Source organism: Azolla caroliniana, unplaced genomic scaffold (genome assembly GCF_043228905.1).
Source record: "Azolla caroliniana isolate FFs.n. ecotype wild unplaced genomic scaffold, voAzoCaro1.0.p SCAF_5, whole genome shotgun sequence".
NCBI classification, from domain to species: domain Eukaryota; kingdom Viridiplantae; phylum Streptophyta; class Polypodiopsida; order Salviniales; family Salviniaceae; genus Azolla; species Azolla caroliniana.
The window spans coordinates 6,202,808-6,212,810 of NW_028230440.1; positions in this window are offsets into that span (position 1 = coordinate 6,202,808).

Genomic DNA, 10,003 nt, shown 5'->3' on the forward strand with positions numbered 1-10,003 from the left:
AATTGTAAAATATCCCAAACCATACAAGAAGAGATGTTTGCATGCCAAAAATATTGTTAATAGTATCATACATATCACAAGTTTAACTCAATGGATAAAGCACATGTTCCCCAACATAAGGGGGAAGTATGGACCCTTTTCTATTGTGAATCACTTGTTTCTAAAGTTTGTAACAGTATGGTTGCATGTTGTAGATTGTGGCTTCAAAGTTATTAAAGTTTGTTTTGCATAGTGACAATTTGGAATATATTAAAATATTAGGATATAAAGAACTAAAATTAAAACTACTCTAGTGTGCATCATTTAGTATTTTTCTAATGTATAAAATATCAAACCGTATGCCAAGTAATGTTAGTTTTGCATAAGCTCTTTTTCTTTTTTTTTTCCCAAAAAAAATCTACTTCCATTAGTTAAGAAAAAGTACATGGGGTAATATACAACTCATATGTTACAAGCCACTTTGCATGGCTACTAGAAAACAACATGTATAAATGAAGCAACAAAGCCTTAGCACAGAATTACTCGACAAAATCCCCACAACATGAGCCTCACACAACCCACATTCAGGAAAGACACCCTCCAATCTCTTCACAATTCAACACCCACCTCTATGTTTGGTACCCTTGGAGGAAACAACCATCGGGGTGGTTGATAAATCCACTTTGCATTGCCATCCACTATCTGTAGCATCAGCGAACCCGTCCATTTAAGAAGGACGCGGTATCTAGTTTCTTCACTCGCATCAGAGAGCCCCTGAAAACCGTCAAACTTTCCTTGTGACGTAGAAATCAGATTAAACCAAATCATCATTAAACTCTCAGCCCGATGGGGTTAGCTTCCTGGTAAACGACTCCTTGCACCTAGATACCCACACTTGCCAAACAATAAGGCCAACCACTAAAAGCCAAATATCTACGTACCGTTCCTGTATGTAAAATGAACCTCCTTTAGCTGCAGGTTGTATAGTTCCATTCACCACCTTTAAAGAAGGACTATTTCCATTCCACCCATGAAACCATGCAACCGATTCAGTAGCTAACCAAACAACTGTTGCACTTCATACATGAACTTCAACCCCGCATCAAGCCAGAAATTTTAAGCTCCTCGTCCAAACTTCTTGGGCTCGCAGGCAGCTCCACAAACAATGTGCGATGTCCTCCAAACTCGCTCTATAGACCTTGCAATTACGCAGGCTACCCCTTTTCCCCAGTTCCATATCCTGCTCCTAGTTTTATCCACGAAGACCGAGTCGACAACTACATGGGCCCATTTGTTGACACACTTCTCATGATGCAAGCATAAATGTCTCCCCAAGTGAGTTGAGTAGTCAATGAAACCACGTGATTTACCTTGTTCGTCCCTCCATGTATATTCTACGGGAGCCCATTCTAAACACTTGAGTGGCTTGCCTTCAACTACATACAAGATCCAATCCTCCTCAACCTCATCGACTGATGGATTCACCTTCCATTTCTTACCGTCTCGTGCCACAATTTTAATCTGGGACTAGTGAGCACATGCAACTACTGATCCCAACTTGATGATCTTCCCATTCTTTCCTAGACCCTTGGCATTGATAACTTTTCCAGCATCATCACATTGTCCAAACCATTCACCCTCTTCCCCATTACTAATAAGAACAGAGTAAACAACTTTATCGACTAGCTCAACCATCTTCTTGCCATTTTTGAACTTTCTCGTGTCTCCATATAATTTATCCTGATTACTAGGGGACAACTGCATCCAATTTGCCATTGACTGAATCCTAACACTATGCAATATAGCCCACCACATACCCTTGCTCTGGCCAAGTATCTTCCCCTCGGTCGACTTTAAGGTCTCGTTCCACAATAGGGGTTGGTGCATCCATTTAGCATTAGTACTTGGACCTATACTGTTAAGTGGCCCACGGACCATACCCCACGCCTTCGTCAGTGACATACATGTGCGATCAACCAATCGATTAGATTTCCTAAGCTTTAAGTCCATACAAAATAGCCATGATTTATGTGGCTTCCAATGCTCACCAAGTCGTGGACTCCAAAGGATGCTCCTTGTTACCGGCCGGCAAAGGAGTCCAGAGTGGGAAACGGAGGAGTTAATTAATTATTAGGAATGGTTGTAAGTAAGCTATTAGTGTGGACGAACGGACCAGAATCGGTATGCCGTTCCGGATCTGGACCGATCCCGAACAGGTGCGGATGGCACCGTTTTGTACTACAGATCGGAAACCTATTTAAAGGCCCGGATACAATGTAATGAGCAGCGGTTAATTAATAAAGCTTAATGTTTTTATCTCTGTGTGTGTTAATTGCCGTTCTGCATTCATCGTTATATCTTACGCGTGTGATCATTAAGGACGATCTTGCTAAGTAACCTAATTAAGGCGGATTAATCGTTGACGCATAATCCTCTTGCCGTAACACCCCTTTGGTGAAGTGTCTTCCGTAGACACCCTGTGTTAGGCCATTGTCCGGCCCTAAGAGTTAACACAGTTTTTGGCGACCACGATTCCTGTTGTTGCAACGAACGACGGCACAGATGGATGACTAGATCAACGCACGACCTGGTTACAGATCGAACTCGATGCCTTGCCGAAAGGCAAAGGAGACGTGAGGCTTTCCAGCAAGCGACGCAGGAAATTAGAGCGGATCGCTCATTTTCCAACGTAATCTGGAGAGTAGCGGAGGACTCCCTCTGGTTACAGCAAACATCGCACCTGGACGACGGCAATAGCCTAAGCAGCCTCCGGGAAACCGAATCCCTTCTCCAGGCGTTGGCAAACAGAGAAGGCGAAGTAGAAGCCTTTTCAGCGTATGAATCGGATTCCGAAGGGGAATACAACGTGTACACGAACTACCGTAGCAGCAATGAAACCCCGGGCGGACCGAAGGACGAAGGATCAGACACCTTACCGACACCGGAACCAGAAGTGCTAAGGCTGGAACCTCCGGAACCAACAGAGGAAGAGCGACCTCTGACACCAGAAGTCGAGGAGGAGAGGTCGCCGTCACCAAAAGAAGAGGAAAGACCACCGACGCCAGAGAAAAACCAGGAACGACCACCAACACCGCCAGCCCGCGCACCGATACCGGACGACGACATGCCGTTCCAGTACTCCAAGTATAGAGATGATCCGGACGCGGAAGCTCATGTTCACGCCTTTGAACAGACATGGGAAGCAAGCCATGTGTCCCAACGATTGACCCCGGAGGAAGAGGAACGCTCTAAGATAGCGGAATTTGGCGTCACATTGGAGGGACTGGCAACAAGATGGCGTCGGACGCAGGACCCGTCTACCATCACCACCTTTGCAGATTTAAAAGCTAAATTCTTGCATTTTTTCCAAAAGGAGGTGGACCAGACAGTAATGGTGGGCTTATTTTATACCATCCGACAGGAGGCAGGGGAGAGCATTCCCCAGTTTGTCATCCGGTTTCAATGGATGCATAGTCAGCTTGCCCGCGCACCCCCAGAGGAGGAATTATGGACGATATTCCTAAATGCGCTCCGGGTGAGAGAGATGGAAAAGACAAGCTCCTGGCTCACACTTGGAGCACTCCAACGGGCGTTACCGTCCGATGAAGACCTCCGGTTTCGGCAAGCAATACAGTGCACGGTTTGCACGGTAATTGACTTCCGCGCAAGTACCATCGACCAAGTCATTGACCGGGTGAGAGAGATGGAAAAGACAAGCTCCTGGCTCACACTTGGAGCACTCCAACGGGCGTTACCGTCCAATGAAGACCTCCGGTTTCGGCAAGCAATACAGTGCACAACCTGCTTGAATTCCGGACACTCGGCACTAGAATGCACTATGAGGATGCAATGTGTAATCTGTCAATCCAAGGGCCATACGACGGATAGGTGCGAGTATAATCTATTGAACCGGCAAGCATCGCCCGTCCGACAAATAGAGCCACGCAGCAGCCGGGATGAAGAAGAGGAACGCTGGCGGCGAATGGACCATGACCGACCGGCACAGGATGTCCGGTATGCCGATCGACGGGAGAATGATGTCCGGTATGGTGATCGACGGGATAACTATGACCAACATGATAGATATGATCGGTACCGGGATTACAATAGACGATACGAACATTACGACCGGGAGCACTCCCCCGGGTCGTCAGCAACGGGAGGAATACGACAAATATAATGACCAACCTCGTCAAGAGTACCGCAATAAGAAGAACTATAACAAAAAACGACATTTCAAAAAAGGCGGCTACCCATGGGATCCGGAACAAGGATCTTCAAGCAGCCAACTGGCCCAAAATCCCGCACTTACCACGGGACCTGCCTCGGGTACAACAGACAACGCTGAATCCAGCAATACCCGGAAAGCCTACTGCTACTATTGCCGACAGGAAGGCCATTATAGTAATCAATGCGCGGCGAAGAGCTATGACAAACGACCGGTAGTAAATATGGTAGTCCCTGAAGTGGTAGATCTACAGCAGGTGACCACAAGGTCGAAGGGCATGGCCAAGGAATGGGAGACGCAGGAGACCATTCGGAAGCAAGCGACGGAATGGGTGAAGAAATCAAACGAGCAAAATGTCACAGACTTACAACGGCAAAAGGAGAACACTGTAGGGCTTGCCGGCGGCAGTCCCTCCAAGAACGAGACATGGCAGGCATTGCAAGAATGCGAGATTACGCTGCCACTAGGAAGACTCCTACAGCTCGTGCCGAGATTCACGGAAGGACTGAAGACAGCCATGACGGAAGGAGAATCATCACCGGCACCGGTACTCTTCTCGAATCCGGAGGAGGGACCAACGGTGGTGGACACCAACAATCCGGTAATTATTGCCATTATAAAAGGGAAAGCACTCCCCGGCACAGTAATAGACAGAGGCTCCGGGGTGAATGTAATAAGCCTCCGGACGTGTGATGCCCTAGGAATCCACGAGTGGGAGCCGTGTCCGTTCTGGTTACGGATGACCGATACAAGCTCAGTGCGGCCGATAGGATTAATACGAAAATTAGAAGTCACCGTTGGCGGTCATACATTTCACATCTCGGCAGTAGTGCTACAATTACAGGCACAAGGCGCATACCCGCTATTGCTGGGGCGGCCGTGGTTGAAAACGGCACATATCAAACAAAATTGGAGGAAAAATATAATTACCTTCCGGCGAGGAAAAGCCAAGGTACGGGTACCAACACAGCCAAGGACGAGCACTGGCAAAGAATGTACACCGTTGTATGCAGAGTGTGTCAACATGCTAGAAGGGTTAGCTGACGAAGAAGAAGCTCATTACTTGCAGGAAAACCCGAAGATCGTACCCCTCTTCGAAATTGACATTGCCGAAGTAGTAGCACCATACTTACCGCAACCGGAAAAGACTGAAGCAGAACCGGATAAAGACGCAATCCGAGAGTTACGGCAAGCGCAAGAAGCGTTGGAACGGGAAATGGTCGTTTCACAGCGCGTAAAAGCGTCGCAACTTGAAGAGGTGAACCTAGGGACCACGGACGAAGCAAAACCGGTGCACATCGCCAAGGAGATGAAGTCCGAAGACAAAACGACGATGATTACACTTCTCACGGAATTTCGCGACGTGTTCACCTTGTCATACGAAGACATGCGAGGGCTCGACCCTCAATTATACCAGCATTAGATTCACTTGAGCAAGGACGCAAAACCAGTGGCACAGAGACGGTACTAGATGAATCCAATTATGCCGCCAAAGTCAAGGAGGAAATCGACAAACTGCTAAGAGTGGGCTTAAATTATCCGTCTGGTAAAGAAAGCGACATGGCTGAGCCCGATCGTAGTCGTACCGAAGAAGAACGGAAAAATTCGAGTTTGTGTGGACTACCAGAAACTCAATGCGGCTACGATAACGGATGCGTTTCCACTTCCGTTCACAGATGGAGTGTTGGATGTCGTTGCCGGCCATGAGGTCTATAGCTTTCTAGACAGATTCAGTGGGTATAATCAGATCCGGATGCACCCCGACGACCAAGAGAAAACGACTTTCGTCACCGAATGGGGGGTGTTCGTGGTCGTGGTGATGATGTTCGGACTCAAAACGGCACCGGCAACATTTCAACGAATCATCATGGAAATCTTTGGTGAATATATCTCGGCTTTTATGCAGGTTTTCCTTGACGATTTCGCCGTCTATAGCCGGGAGGAGGACCATTTTCAGCACCTCCGTCTTTGTCTAGAAAAGTGTAGAGCATACTGGCTAAGCTTGAATCCGGCGAAGTGTGTATTTGGCGTGTCCAATGGAACCTTACTTGGACATATTGTGAGCCAGGAAGGCATTGCAGTCGACCCAGACAAAGTGAAAACCATATTAGAAGCACCGGCGCCGGCAATGGCAAAGGCATTGAGCCGGTTCTTAGGCCAGATCCGGTGGCACAACCGGATGCTCCGAAACTTGGCCGACCTGGCTACACCGTTGCATGCCGCCGTACATCGAAAACCATTCCTGTTACGGGCATGACCATATAATATCCCGTGGTAAGAATTTACCGTAGTAATCTATACACGTGGATAAGTGTGAGGGTTAAATGAGAGTGTAAAGAAGAGGAGGATTACTTTTAATCCTCGGGATTGAGACAACCCATTAGGTCAAGTGTGAACTTGCCTGGGGGCCTTGGGTATCGCTATAAATAAGAGGTCTAGCTACCCTCATTTGATCATCTTTTGACTACATCGAGACTCTGCTCGTGTGGTGGGTCAACTCTTGTAGCGAGCGCGCCAGCACCAGGTACGACTCGACGCCACGGCGGTGGTATGGGACGCCGATCGAGGCTCGAGTCCGTCTCGATCCCTTCGCTCGGGGGTGGTCGGGTGGATCGGCACCCTTCTTTCTCTTTCTCCTTTCTATCTTTCAATTCTTTATCCTTATCTTAAGCTTACATTAGTATCTAGATCTATAATAATTCCGGTGGACCGACACCGAGGATAGGGCGTATAGGGCCCTCAAGGTACTATTGTCGCAAGCACCGGTAGTGCAGCCTCCGGATTGGAGTAGAGAATTTCATGTATTCGTGGACGCCTCCGACATCGCAATCAGAAGCGTGCAGCTTACGGAGCCAAAGTGGTACCGGCCAGTGTACTATGCCAGCCGAAAGCTATCCCAAGCGGAACGGAACTACTCTACCACGGAACGGGAAGCTCTAGGGATGATCTACAGTGTGACAAAGTTTCGGCATTATTTATTGGGAAGGAAGTTTTCCTTCCATGTAGATCATTTGGCACTCCTTTACCTGGTGTCCAAGGCGTCACTCACAGGTAAGTTGGCCCGGTGGACCTTATTGTTACAGGAATTCGAGTTCGAAATATTCCACCGACCCGGTATACAGCATGCTGTAGCGGATTACTTAAGCCGATTAGAGTCTGGAGAGACGGGTGACGGAGTAGCGGACGAGTTTCCGGATGCGGAGCTGTTTCGAGTCACTACGGAAACGACAACAGATGAGACGGTGGCACAGGAAGACAAGTGGCTCACAAATATGCACTAGTTTTTGAGCACAGGATTGCCTCCGGAAGAGATGAATCGGGACGAAAGGAAACGCTTGGCGGTGCAAAGCCGACATTTCTGCTTACTGCGAGACACACTTTACCACAAGGGCGCGGACGGCATATGGAGACGGGCTGTGCGCAACGATGAAAAGGACCTCATACTGAGGGAAGCCCACTGCGGAGTTGCTGGAGGTCACTATGCCGGAGATGCGACGGCCATGGCAAAGTGGCCTATGGTGGCCAACTACATTAAGAGATGTTGTACGGTACGCAAAAGAATGTGACCTATGCCAGCGAATGGGCCAGCCAACAGAGCAGGCTCGGATGCCACACCAGCCTGTACTACCATTCGAGCCATTCCAGAAGTGGGGGCTGGACTTTGTTGGACCGTTCAAACCACCGGCAATGAGAACAGGTAATCAGTATGTCATCGTCGCGACGGATTACTGCACGAAATGGGTGGAGGCCAAAGCCTTAAGAGACAACACCGCTGCGTCAACGGTAAAATTTCTATACGAATACATCTGGTGCCGTTACGGATGCCCAATCGAATTAATAAGCGACCAAGGGGGGCACTTTCTCGGTCAAGTAGTTGAAAGCCTGATGACATTCTATGCCGTTGTCCATAAACGGAGCACACCATATTATCCGCAAGCAAACGGGTTAGCTGAATCGACGAACAAAACGCTCCAGAATATCCTCCGAAAGATCGTCAACGAAAACCGAACGGATTGGGATACCAAGCTACATAGCGCGCTTTGGGCATACCGGACAACATATAAAACGAGCATCCGAACAACACCGTTCCGGTTAGCGTTTAGACTAGAGGTGGTAATGCCGATGGAATTCCAAGTACCCAGCTTACGGATCCAGCTACGGGAAAGGCTGAACGAGAAGGAGTCGGAGGCAATACGGTTAACAACGTTGTGTGAACTCGAGGAACAACGACTGGCAAGCATCCTGCACTTAGAATTGGAACAACGACGACGGAAAGCATTTGTCGACCGACATAGGAAAGGAAATGAAAAAATGTTCGCAATCGGCAAGCCGGTGTTAGTATTTCAGACCTGGATGGGCAAGATGCCGGGTAAACTACGGTTTAGATGGACCGGCCTGTATTGGCTGACACATGAGTATAATGGGTCCTACCAGTTAGGGACACTTGCCGGCGAAGTGCTAGGCAAATGGGTCAACGGATTCCGATTGAAGCCATATAGAGGACCGATGCCCAAAAACCCATTTGAGCAAAGGACCGACACCGGTGCGGAAACAACAACCTATGAGGGAAACGGCAACCACCAAGAGGGCAGAGACGGCGAGCCGGTAACTGGGGAGAATGAGGCCGGTAAGGGTCCGATAGGACCAACAGACAAGTAACCTGACAGTAACATTTAAATAATAAATAAATAAACGAAGTAATCATGCAAAAGCGAGGTATGAATGGACGAGAGAGCGAGGAGCGAAAAGGTACGTAGTGGGCATTTAAGTGCCACCACAGGACATAATGCTATTTTAGTACACGACGTGCACACACTCAAAAAGGCGCCAGAATGCACAGAGAAAAACCACTGCGCGTGGAGAGCCTCTACTTTCGCGAACCCAGGAGCACAGAAGCACCAAGGCGTTGGAAGATCATCAGACGAGAACCTACGCACAGAGAACCCCCGCTCTTTGAACTCTCTCTCTCTCTCAATCTCACTCTCATCACCATCCAACCTTGCCACCACAATCCGACCTCGACACAGACATGGACCCGCAAACGTTGTCGGAAGTCACCAAGAAATGGCTAAAGCAACACGGGCTCGAGGGCTTCTTGATGATTATGGAGGTACCGCCACACAAAGAAGCCGACAAGGTGATCAAAGAAATCGACACAGAGGTCATAATGGGGGAGGCGATCCGTGCGTTAACAGGCCTTCCGGAGGGAGGCATACTCACGATTGACAATCCGACCTCGGAGCAACTCATCAAGTATTTTGGTGAGTACTCCCTAGCTAGCAAGGGCTACCGGACACAGGGCAGCAGAGATATGCCGTTCCACGAGATTGCTCGTGTGCTCCACGAATACGGCCATGTGTACCCTAGACCCCCTGTCATGCCGCAGAACCGGGCAAGGATGATCATCGCCACCTATGAAGGGATCAAGGTGGATTGGCCGGTATTGATCGCAGACGGTTTGTGTGCGGCGATCAAGATCGTTAGAGGCAAAGATAGCAAAGAAGGCTGAGACGGACAGAGGATATGGCACGCAGTAACGCAGTGGCTCACCTTGCTTGTGGCACCCGTCGAGCGCGTCGAGCCCAAGAAGCAGGGAAGAGTGGCGGACGGCACCCCAAAGACTGCTTCCAAAAGACAACAGTTGTTGGCCTCTAAGGCCACTAAGGGGAAGGCGGCGGACGCAGAACAGGCGGGAAAGGAGAGCGCTAGCCGGAAGCGGCCTACGGATGCCCAGGAGGAACCACTGGTACGGCCCGTAAAGGTTACACTCCGTCGACCAGTGAATAGAGAAGCGGA